At 44.1% G+C, this 12,519-nt stretch overlaps 1 pseudogene; it reads left to right on the forward strand.

Moving 5' to 3' along the window:
- Positions 1–235: 235 nt before the first annotated feature.
- LOC110589428 lies at positions 236–10,139 on the forward strand (annotated as a pseudogene).
- The last annotated feature ends 2,380 nt before the right edge of the window (positions 10,140–12,519 follow it).

Consider the following 12,519-nt stretch of genomic DNA (forward strand, 5'->3'; position numbering starts at 1 on the left):
AGGCTTGGAGAAGTCCCAGTCTACTCTTGAGGGACTTTTATGCTTTTTTCCAGTTTTTCTATAATAAATTTCCTATACTAAAGGTACAACAAAAATCCTTGTACGTTTGTCTCTGCTTAGTTGGGCAGATGTTTCCATAGGATACATCTGGAGAAGTGGAATTGCTTGATCAAAGAGTATACACATTGAAACATTTTGAAACTATTCTTAATTGTATCACATTATACGCATAGTCATGGAAGGTGAGGGACATTTTCACCCAACACTGGGCATTTCTTAACCTTTTATGAATTGTATTTTTCATGTCTTTTGTCCGTTTTTCAACTGGGGTGCTCATTTTTTATAAAATTTGGTTTATATATGTTCTTTTTGTGTTAAGGATAATACACCCCAAGGTACTGACAAGTCAACAGTAAGCTCTGATTGATGGGAAAACCAGATACAACATCACTTGCTCTAAATTACATATCTAAAATGTATAAAAGGAACTCAGGGGTGCCAGGATATCCTACAAAGAGATTAGAAGCATTCTGCAGGACAGATGAAGGACAGGGAAATTCTTGTGTCCCCCAAAAGCCTCTCTGGGACACACAGTTGCAGATAATAAATCTGTGTGTGGGCATCACATCATATCTTCTGAAACTCAATCATCCTGTCTCCAAGGCCAGTTTTCTGTGCATAAAGCTGGGGCATTTCTGCACCTCGTCTAGTCTGAGCTGACTTCTTCTCAATTTGGGGATGTAATTACATACCATCTGACTACAGTGTGGTACCCCAAAGCCCGGGCCAAGAGCATTTCTTGATTTATTGCTGCATGATTCTTTATACTTTTTTTTTTAAGATTTTATTTATTTATTAGAGAGAGAGGGAGGAAGAACGAGCACCAGCGGGGGGAGAGGCAGAGGAAGAGGGAGAAGCAGACTCCCCGCAGAGCAGGGACCCCGATGCGGGACTTGATCCTAGGACCCTGGGATCATGACATGAGCCGAAGGCAAATGCTTAACTGACTGAGCCACCCAGGCATCCCTGATTCTTTATACTTTAAAAAAGTGATAGATTAGGAGCAAATGGACAAGGCACAGGGGAGGGTGGGACTGGAAGGGCTTTGTCATTCTTAATCCCCATTAGCTCCTCAGGAGTCCTCTCTTCCCCTCATCATTATTCAAATAATTACATAAAATTTATGTTGTTTGCAGTGAAATGTGTATACAGATCATCTTTGGAAAACTGCAATTTAACTGAACTGTAATACACCATTTAAATGAAAAGGATGCGTGTGCTATGCACTTTGCTATGCAAAGCCCCTTGTGCCTCTTCTGGAACCTCCACTGGGTGGAGGGGAATAATCTCTCTAAAAGGTGACCTGGGTTCCCCAGTTGGACTGGGCAAGTCTGGCTCTGGGGCTCGACCAGGGTGGGGAGTGTGAGGAGGAGCCCCTTTCTTGACAAACCTTTGGGTGCCTCCAAGGGCCTTATCACCTCTTACCAGCTTCATTTGTAACTGACAAAAGGAGGTGGGGAGTATCTGCTTGAAATGATACTGTGGGCCCTGGCCTGCAGCCCTGAGCACCCTTGCCGGGCCCCTGATTCCATAGGGGGATAAGAGGTACAACGGGTGCCCCCTTCTGGTGATGGGTGTGTGTGGACCAGAGTCAGGCAAAGTCCCTGCCAACCATCCAGGGTGGGTTTGAAGCCTTTAGTCTCAAACTTTCCAGTCCATCGCTGCTTGTGTTTTGTTTTAGGAAGCTCATTTCAGTTCAGCTGTTTCGATGTGGATTTCAACACCATGATAAGTTAATTCCTGAATAGGAAATTTGAAAACAGTCTTTGTTCCATCTTTAAAAGTTTAACGAAAACGTATCTACCAGATATTAAATTGTTTCCCTGCTGCAAAGTTCTGCTTATTAAATTTTACAGACTTTGTGGAGATGAATTGTTCTCCAAGGACAAATAGATACAACCTGGCTTTCTATTGGGCCCTGCCCAGGCCTGAAGGGAGCCAAGGGAGTCCTCCTCCCCAGTGGCCCCACCTGCAAAAAGAAGACCAGGTTAGCAGGAAACAACATGGGTAGTTCTTGATGCTGTTTGGCTCACTTTCCCCCACCCTGTGGCTTCTGACTAAACTTTTTCATTTTTCAACATATTTGTGCACACGAAAGACCCCCTTTTACACATGCAGTCACCGAGCTGCGAGAGCTGCAATGTCTGACCCTGGATCCCGCAGCAAGTTGCGACCAGCGCTGGGATTGGAGGCTGAGCCCAGAAAAGCACAGCAAGAGGGCAGGATGCCAGTAGTCTTCTGCTCCTGCCAGGAACTTCCAGCATTTTCTAGTCGTGCGAGCACCAGGGGCCTCACCACATCCCTGAACTAAGTGCTTCATGGAGACAAAGAGCACCCGAGCCTGTTGGCGCTGAAGCCCTGCGCACACACACCCATCCTTCCTCAGCTGTGGCAGGCACCCCCAGCCCCAACTCCCCACCTGCCATCCCTTCCTGGGACTCCGTGAGCCCCTCCCCCGCTTTCCCACGTCTCTGCGCTGTGCTCTGGGAATCAGCACCGTCACGGCCAGCCTGTCTGGAATGGCTAATCCTGCTTCAAGGCTCAAATGGCTCCTCCTTCCCTGAGCCCCACAGCAGGAATGGGTTGTTGGAGCAATTAATTCGTTATGCATGTGTCTATCTGTCCCCACCATGGGTTCCCCGGAGGCAGGAACCATTTCTTGTACTCTTCTGTAACCCCAGTGCCCAGAGCATTAGGGCCTGCATGGTGCTCCCACTCCTTTTTGTGGTCAGTCTCCCCGTGGGCGCTGTTCCCTCTCTGAGGAGTCACAGTGCCACCCAGCGGCAGACAGGATGTACTGAGGCTGCTCGCCGAGGGCCCTTCCGCTCCACCCCCTGCTGGTGAGGGTCCTTACTGCAGGAGTTGAAGGTGACCGAAGGTGACGGATGGATCCCCTTCTGGCAGAGCCTTCCTGTACTCCACAGCTAAGGTCAAAATGCGGGTATGGGGGTGGGACGGCAGAGAAGCAGGCCCGTCGCCTTTGGGATCCTTGGGCACAGGGACTTGGCTCCATGCTGCTGTATCTGCTGGAGGTGCATATGGTTCTTCTCCCTGTCCTGCTGGCCCTTCTCCCTTCCCAGGCTACTAAAATCTACTTCCGAGGCTCAGCTCAGCCACCGCCTTCTTTCCTCCCCCCTCACATACACGCCCCCACAAATCTCTAGCTTATGCAGCCCAGATTTAGATCCCAGCTTTGCACATTATCTGTTTTGAGACTACAGGCAAGTCACTTAACTTCACTGACCTCAGTTTATCTATAAAATGGGAATAATAAAACTACCTGCCGCATTGGGTTGGGAGGGATAAATGAATCCAGATAGGTAAAGTACATGCAAGTGTAGCGCCTGTTTGGTTTGTCCTTTTGTTCCTCAGTCAGATACACCACTTGGGGGCAAGCACTGTGTCTGCTCCGTTTTATCCTCACGGTGCTGGTGTATGGCAGGAACTCAAAAGGTGCTACACCCGCCAAATGCGTGGGAACTGTCAGCCTTTGATTTGGGTCTTAGTGAGCAGCAGGTGGCTAGGGAAGTCCCTTATCTTGGTCCTGGCTGTGGTACTTGCTCAGTGTGTGGCCTTGAGTAAGTGGAGGGGGTTAGGTTATACTGTTACAAGTCCATTCTGACCCTCCTGGGGGCCCAGGCCTTCTGATCTCAGAAGAGGATGCTGTTTTCCCTCTGTGAACTGCCCCTACCCTCAAGCCTTTTTTTTTTTCTGGATTGGCAAGACTTTTAGTTACAGGATAAATCTTCCTCCTGATCAGGGAAACAGATAAGAGCTGTATTCCAGAGAAGAAGGAGTAATTTTGGCTTTGAGAGAGGGAGGAGCAGCTCTGTGACAGAGGGAAGGATCATTCTTCTTCCCCAGGAAGGTTCTATCTATTATAGGGTGAAGCCAGGAGCACCTTAGGTCTGGCTTCAGATGGAGGGAAAAACGGGTGACCAGCACAGCTGGGTCTAGGAGAGAATGGGGCTACACTGGTTTAGGCAGCCTCTGAGCCTGGGTATGGAGAGGAACTGATAAGAAACACTAGAGCAAACATGACAGATACTAATCCTGCAGGCAAGGAGGCAAGTCATCTCTGATGAAAGGTAGCAAGATTTTGGGAGCAATAGGGGCTCTGAACAGCTGAAAAATTATATTAAACAAACCTATGATTTGTAATATAACCTACAGAAAGTAGAAGTCTAAATACATGTGAATTTTCTAATTCTGAATAGATTCTTCAAAGCTATCTTCATCTAATCTGTTTTTATTCTTTATTTTTTGAAGATTTTATTTATTTATTTGACACAGAGAGAGAGATAGGGAGAGCAGGAACACAAGCAGGGGGAGTGGGAGAGGGAGAAGCAGGCTCCTGGCCGAGCAGGGAGCCGGATGTGGGACTCGATCCCAGGACCCGGGGATCCTGACCTGAACCAAAGGCAGACACTTAATGACTGAGCCACCCAGGCGCCCCCATCTAATCTGTTTTTAGACCCATATCTTGAGTTCTTAATTTGTGTCATTATATTTTTTGGCTTCTGAATCTTCAATTTCTAGTTGTTGTTTTTTAATATTTTATTTTATTTTTTAAAGATTTTATTTATTTATTTGAGAGAGAGAGAACATGAGCAGTGGGGAAGGAGAGGAGGACTCCCCGCTGAGCAGGGGACATGAGGCTTGATCTCAGGACACTGAGATCATGACCTGAGCCAACAGCAGACACTTAACAGACTGAGCCACCTAGGCAGCCCAAGACTTTAGTTTTAAGTAATCTCTCCACCCAACATGGGACTTGTATTCCCAACTTTGAGATCAAGAGTCTCATGCTCTACTGACTGAGCCAGCCAGGTGCCCCAACTTCTGTTTTGTTTAGTTTCCAATTTTGTATCAAAAATTCAATTTGTAGGGGCGCCTGGGTGGCTCAGTTGTTAAGCGTCTGCCTTTGGCTCAGGTCATGATCCCAGGGTCCTGGGATTGAGCCCTGCATCGGGCTCCCTTCTCCTCAGGAAGCCTGCTTCTCCCTCTCCCACTCCCTCTGCTTGTGTTCCCTCTCTCGCTGTGTCAAATAAATAAATAAAATCTTAAAAAAAAATGAATTTGTATCCTAATGACCATACTAAGATAGTTTTTTTCTCATTTATGTCTAATGACTCCACTGTCTGGACTATTTGTTGAAAGTCTATTGTCTATTGTTTATGCTGGCTCTTGTTCTTATTCAATTTCCTTCTATGTCTGATTATCTTTGATTGTGTGCTGAAAATTGTACTTGAAAAATTAACTAGAGTAATGTTTAAGACTAGGATAATATCATCTTCTTACAGAAAGGGTTTTCATTGACTTTTGCAAATGTGTAGGGGCATGAGGAAACCAGAAGCACCTTAAGCATTTTCAGTGCTTGAAATTTTTCTGAATCACCCAGAGTACTTGAAACTGAGCTGAAGTACAGGAGAAAGCTAGTTTATTTTCAGTTTATTCTTACTTCCACGGTGCAGCCACTCAGGATTACAGTCCTGAGCATGGAGTGGTTTTTTAGAGTTGACCCTGCCTTGAAAAGCCCGAGATTCCAACTTACATGACCTTAGCTCCCTCAGCTTTTTAGCCACCTCTTCTGATTGCAAAAGTGGCCCCCAAACTGAGCTCTCGTCTCTGGATTTTCACCTTTTCTGAGCAATTGTCTCTTGCCAATAATTGGCAAGGTAATCCCTTGCTACTTGTTAGCTTTTTTCTGTTTTTAGGAAAAAGCTTTTTATATTTCATATGAATTATTTTAGTTGTCTTCAGTAGGAGGTTACTTCTGAATTATTTAGTTTACTATTTCTGAAAGTGAGAGTTCTTTACTTGGTTTAAAATTGTGTAATAGCTTGGTATCTCTTTAGAGGACTGAGGAATGCAAGAAGACTAATAGCACAGATGATCTGCAGTCATATAGTAGATACCAAAATACAATGATTTTTTGAAATTTTATTTTAATTCCAGTGTAATTAACATATAGTGTAATATTAGTTTCAGGTGGACAATATGGTGCTTCAACAATTCTAGGTGCGCCTGGGTGGCTCAGTTGGTTAAGCGTCTGCCTTTGGCTCAGGTCATGATCCCAGGGTCCTGGGATTGAGCCCTGTGTCAGGCTCCCTGCTCATCAGGGAGTCTGCTTCTCCCTCTGCCCCTCCCCTTGCTCATGCTCTCTCTCTCTCTCTCACTCTCACTCTCTATCTCTTGCTCTCTCTCTGTGTGAAATAAATAAGTAAAATCTTTAAAAAAACAATTCTATACATTACTCAGTACTCATCATCATAAGTCCTCTTAATTCCCTTCACCTATTTCACCCATCCCCCCCCCCCACCTTCCCTCTGGTAACCATCAGTTTGTTCTCTATAGTTAAGAGTCTGGTTTTTTTTGGTTTGTCTCTTCTTTTCTTTGTCAAAATGAAATGATTTTGAGTATTTTTCTTATAATTCAGTACTGTGGCTGGCACTGAAAATTACATATAACCATTTGCTCAATTTTATTTTTTAAAGATTATTTATTTATTTGACAGAGAGAGACACAGAGAGAGAGGGAACACAAGCAGGGGGTGTGGGAGAGGGAGAAGCAGGCTTCCCGCCGAGCAGGGAGCCCAATGGGGGGCTTGATCCCAGGACCCTGGGATCATGACCTGAGCCGAAGGCAGACGCTTAACGACTGAGCCACCCAGGTGCCCCCATTCGCTCAATTTTAATTGTGGCTGTTTGAAATTATTCATTTATGAGGAAATTTATAATAGAATTATTGATAATTAATAGAGAACTAGTTAAATTATGCTGCTTCCATAGGATAGGATATTGTGCAACCATTAATAATGTAGGATAATACCTAATGGCATTGATGCCTAGTCACATCATATGAGAAGTGAAACTAGTCGATCACAACATGATCCCTTTTTATATATTTACATATACTAGAAATAGCACTGAAAATATGTTCACTAAAATGCTAACCGTGGTTATGTTGGGGTGGTGAGATGACTAGTGATTTTACCCACTGGTTTTTGCTTTTTTATATTTTTGTAATTTCCTAAAATGAACATTTATTATTTTTGTAACAAAGTTGAATTATAAAATAAAATACTATAAATAAAATCAGATGTTTTTATTATGTTGCATTGAAATGTTTATCTACACAAATAACATACAATTCAGATTTAAGAAGTCTTTGTGAATATCTAGTACATGTCAGCTTCTTTCACACATATATTTTCACTAATGCTTATAAGTATCCAGGAGTCAATCACAAATGAAGTAAAGGTAGGGGTGAAGCAGTCTGAGCTCTGTTCAAAAAGAAATCAAGTGAAGAGATTGACTGATGCAACATAAATGGTATGATTTTCATAGTCAGCAATGTCTCCAATGTGCTAAAGGCCAAGTAACGGACACTGTAGCCTACCCCAGTAGAAGAGATGTTGAATTATAAAAATTATGTAAATACTGCAAAAATGGAAAATATGGGAATAGAAAAATAACAGCAATATTCTATACTCTACTGCAGCAACAGTTAACATATTAGAATATGCAGGCAATTGGATTATTGATTCCAACCACCTGTTCTCTTCCCTGTAAGAGGATTATATGTGTAATCTGCAGTGCCTTCCCGAAGGTAGCGTGTACTTCCCTAACCCATTGTCAGTCTGACTGCTTTGGACAGTGGAACGTGAGCAGGAGTAATATATACCACAGACAAGCAGAAACTTTAAGAACCATTAGAAGAGGGCGCCTGGGTGGCTCAGATGGTTAAGCGTCTGCCTTCGGCTCAGGTCATGATCCCAGGGTCCTGGGATCGAGTCCCACATCGGGCTCCTCCCTCTGACCCTCTCCCCTCTCATGCTTTTTCTCTCTCTCTCGCCCTCTAAAAAATAAAAAAAATCTAAAAAAAAAAAAAAAAAGAACCATTAGAAGACTTGGCTCTGTCTCTTGCTTGCTTCCCTTGGCCATAAAAATGGCATATCCTAAACAGGGGCTGATCCTTCAGGTTGGCTCTGGAATGAGAAGATACATGAAGCAGAGCCATCATAGATACCAACATGCAATGTGAATGAGAAATGCGTATTATTGTAAGTCACTGGGATTAGGGTGGGGGGGGTGTTTATTACCACACCAAAGGTAACCAATACATTATTTCCTCAAAAATACAATAGCAACAATAGCAACTCTCTTAACTGAACTGTACTTTTTAAAAGATTTTTAATTTATTTAATTATTTTATTTTATTTGAGAGAGAGAGGGAGCAAGCACAGGAGGGAAGGGCATAGGGAGAGGAAGAGAGAGAATCTTAAGCAGGCTCCATGCCCAGCATGGAACTTGATGCGGGGCTTGATCTCATGACCCTAAGATCATGACCTGAGTTGAAATCAAGAGTTAGATGCTTAACCGACTGAGCCACCCAGGCATCCCAGGATTTCTTTTTCTTTTTTTTGTTAAAGATTTTATTTATTTATTTGACAGAGATAAAGCACAAGCAGGGGGAACAGCAGAAGGAGAGGGAGAAGCAGGTTCCCCGTTGAGCAGGGAGCCCAATACAGGACTCAATCCCAGGACCCTGGGATCATGACTTGAGCCGAAGGCAGACACTTAACCAACTGAGCCACCCAGGTGCCCTGGATTTCTTATTTTTAATTAATCTCTACACCCCCTGTGAGGCTTGAACTTACAACCCCGAGATCAAGAGTCACATGCTCCACTGACTGAGCCAGCCAGGTGCCCCTTAACTGAACTGAACTTAACTGACATTCTAGATTGATGTGTGTTCTCTTTTCCTTCTTTAAAACATATTCTTACACACACACACACACACCCACATTGACAATGCCCATGGCCCACACTGAATATCCAAGGTTGGTAGGCCACTTTCCAGCATGAGTGCTCAAATTTGTCTCATTAACCAACAAAGTGATCCAAATCAAGATAGATGAGAAAGCTTTCATATGAACTAGTTTGAGGTTCTGAAGTGATTGGCTGTGACTCAGCATCACCTAGCTGTCAGGAGAGAGAGCCAAAGACCAAATTCCAACTTTACCATGTGGTAAGTATGTGACCTTGGTCGAATTACTAACACAGACACCAATATCGAGAGTTCCTCATTTTCAAAGACTCTTTCAGAGAGGAGTAAATAGTAATCTAGTCCTGAGCCAGCCCTCCGAGGGTCATTAGCACCAAGATGTCCCCCAGGACAATGTCTTCCATTAAGATGAGTGTGTTCTGCTAAAGGGTTGTCAGGGCGGTGCGTCTCCGGTGAGGGAGGAGGCATCCAACTCTCTGCTCTTCGTAGATATTCCTGCAAAAAAAGGTTTGCCAGTGGTATTTGCTCAGCATGTGAGGGCAGCAAGTGACCGTGAATGCCCCTGCCAGCTCCGTGGCCCTTTGCCAGTCAGGAGGCTATGTTGCCCCCATTGGAACACAGCTCTGTGCTTTGAATTGGAAGATCAGTCAGCGGTCGTCCTGGCCACAGTAGATAAAGACAAGAAAAACAATCCGTTCAATGATGGGCATGTGGATCCCGCTGAGAGATACTTGACTGGCAATATGGCTGAGGAGACAGCGCCGGCCGTTCTGGAGCGGCACCAGGGCTCCCTGTGCTCCCTCTTTCCTGACCACTGTGTGGAAAAGTACTTTGCCCGAGTGGACATCTCCAGTGGTTTGGATTGGCCCCTGGACCACAACATCTATGACATGGACAGCCTGTCCTGCTCCATGGGCGCCTTTGACTAGGACCTGCAGACAGGAAAGATCTCCTACCACAGAAGTGTTCACAAGCTGGAGAAAGGAGAACGAACCCCAGAGGGAATGTGCATTGATGCTGAGGGGGAGCCCTGGGTGGCCTGTTGCAGGGGAGGAAGAGTGGTTCGTTTAGATCCTGAGACAGGGGAAAGACTCCAAACCGTGAAGTTACCTGTTGATAAAACAACTTCATTTCGCTTCAGAGGGAAGGACTACTCTGAAATGTCCGTGACCTCTGCCCAGGATGGAAGGGACCCCAAGGGTCTTCTGCTGCAGGCTGAAGCTAGTGGAATTTTCAAGATACCTGGCCTGGGGGTCAAAGGAATTCCTCCCTGTCCCTATGCAAGATGAGTGGCAGGCCTTCTTTCTACTGGAGGAACTTTTTTTTTCTTTTAAAGATTTTATTTATTTATATGAGAGAGAGAGCACACAAGCAGAGGGAGTGGCAGAGAGAGAGGGAGAAGTAGACTCCCTGCTGCGCAGGGACCCCCCAATGTAGGGCTCAGTCCCAGGACCCCGAGATCATGACCTGAGCTGAAGGCAGATGCCTAACTTGACTGAGCCACCCAGGCACCCCTAGAGGAACTTTTGAAGACGTGTAGAAAATTCTTGAGCTAAAATTTCAGCCTAGTTACCAAAAAAAATATTATTAGCAGCATTCAATTTTTATTTATAATTTTTTTAAAGATTTTATTTATTTGTCAGAGAGAGAGATACAGAGCACAAGCAGGGGGAGCAGCAGGCAGAGGGAGAAGCAAACTCCTCACTGAGCAAGGAGCCCGATTTGGGACTCAATCCCAGGACCCCAGGACCATGACCTGAGCCGAAGGCAGACTCTCAACTGACTGAGCCACCCAGGCATCCCTATTTACAATTTTTAAACGGTAGAGCATTTTAGTAAGGGGTGACAGATGGTTTTGATAACACACGACAACACCTTCTGCCAAGGTATTATAGAAATGTAAAGATTTGGTCAGCTGTCAACCAGCCTCTTGATTCTTTGCAGTTGCTAGAAGGGGAGGGCAAGGGACCACATTCGTTCTGCATTCCATACTTATTATACATATCTAAAGCTTCAAAAAACTAATAAATAATGGCCTAGTTAACAAAAATAATAGTCTAGTCCTTAAAAGCCTCTCATATTATAGGATATTCTCTAAATTGTCTCAGTTTGAAAAACAAACTTTTGAAAACATTTTATTTTTTAAAATGGAGGATGTCATACTTAAAAATAGAGAGATTCGTATAATCATCCCTCAAGTACTCATCACACAGCTTGACCAATTATTAATTGTGGCCAATCTTGCTTCCTCTTTACTCTCCCCGCCCAACACACACACACACACACACACACTCTCAGACTTCCTCTCTGTTTCCTCCTCAACCTCTGCTGCCGGATTATTTTAAATTAAGTTCTAGACATTATGTATCTAGAAGAAAAGGACTCTTTTTTTTTAAAGATTTTATTTATTTATTTGACAGAGAGAGACACAGCGAGAGAGGGAACACAAGCAGGGGGAGTGGGAGAGGGAGAAGCAGGCTTTCCGCCGAGCAGGGAGCCAGATATGGGGCTCGATCCCAGGACCCTGAGATCATGACCTGAGCCAAAGGCAGACGCCCAACGACTGAGCCACCCAGGCTCCCTGAAAAGGACTCTTTTTAAAAAAAAAAGTTTTTACTTATTTAAGTAATCTCTACACTCCATGTGGGGCTTGATCTCACCACCCTGAGATCAAGAGTCATATGCTCTTCTGACTGAGCCAGCCAGGCACCCCAGAAGAAGACTCTTTTAACACAAACACCATACCATCATCTCATCTTTGAAAAAACAATAATTTGCGGGGCACCTGGGTGGCTCAGTCAGTTAAGCTACTGCCTTCGGCTCAGGTCATGATCCTGGAGTCCCAGGATCGAGTCCTGCATTGGGCTCCCTGCTCAGCCTGCTTCTCCCTCTGACCCTCCCTCCTGTTGTGCTCTCTCTCTCGCTCTCTCTCTCTCATTCTCTCACTCTCAAATAAATAAATGAAATCTTAAAAAAAAAGAAAAAGAAAAAACAATCATTTGCTTAAAACATCTAATATCCAGTCGAGGATCAAATTTCCCTGATAGCCCCCAAATGTTTTAGTTACATACTACATTCTGTGACATGACTCTTACATTTCTCTTAATCTATCAAAGTTCCCCTCTTTTTTTTAACCTAAGCAACCAGTATGGATCCTTTGTCCATTACCTAATCAGTTGTGACTGTGTGACAAGTCCCAGGGTCATTTGCTTTTCCCACCCTTTAGTAGACAGTGCTTTGGGCTGTTACAGCAGCTTCACACCTCCACAGAGTGGCCAAGTGGGTCCCCATTTCCACCTACGATAAGTGCACCCCATGCAAACCAATTGCCTTGAGATCTTCTTGATGGCAGGTAGGGAATTAGAATTCTCAAGACTTGCTGGTTTTGTTGTTCTCAAAAAATGAGTTTTTCAAGAAACCTGTTGGATGACTCACCAAGAGGCTCAAGGGGACATCAAAACACTGAAGTCATTTCACAACATGTGGAATGGATAGAAGAGACATTTATAGATTGAGATTTTACTTTATAAAATATGCATGTAAAAATATTAATAGTTAAGTTAATAAACTAGGCATAACTATTTCTTCTACATCTCAAAGGTTTTACATATTCACGATAAGCAAAAGTTGGAAAAATTGAGATATTTTGGTAAGGAGTTGCCACGCATT

Source organism: Neomonachus schauinslandi, chromosome 6 (genome assembly GCF_002201575.2).
Source record: "Neomonachus schauinslandi chromosome 6, ASM220157v2, whole genome shotgun sequence".
Classification (NCBI taxonomy): Eukaryota; Metazoa; Chordata; class Mammalia; order Carnivora; family Phocidae; genus Neomonachus; species Neomonachus schauinslandi.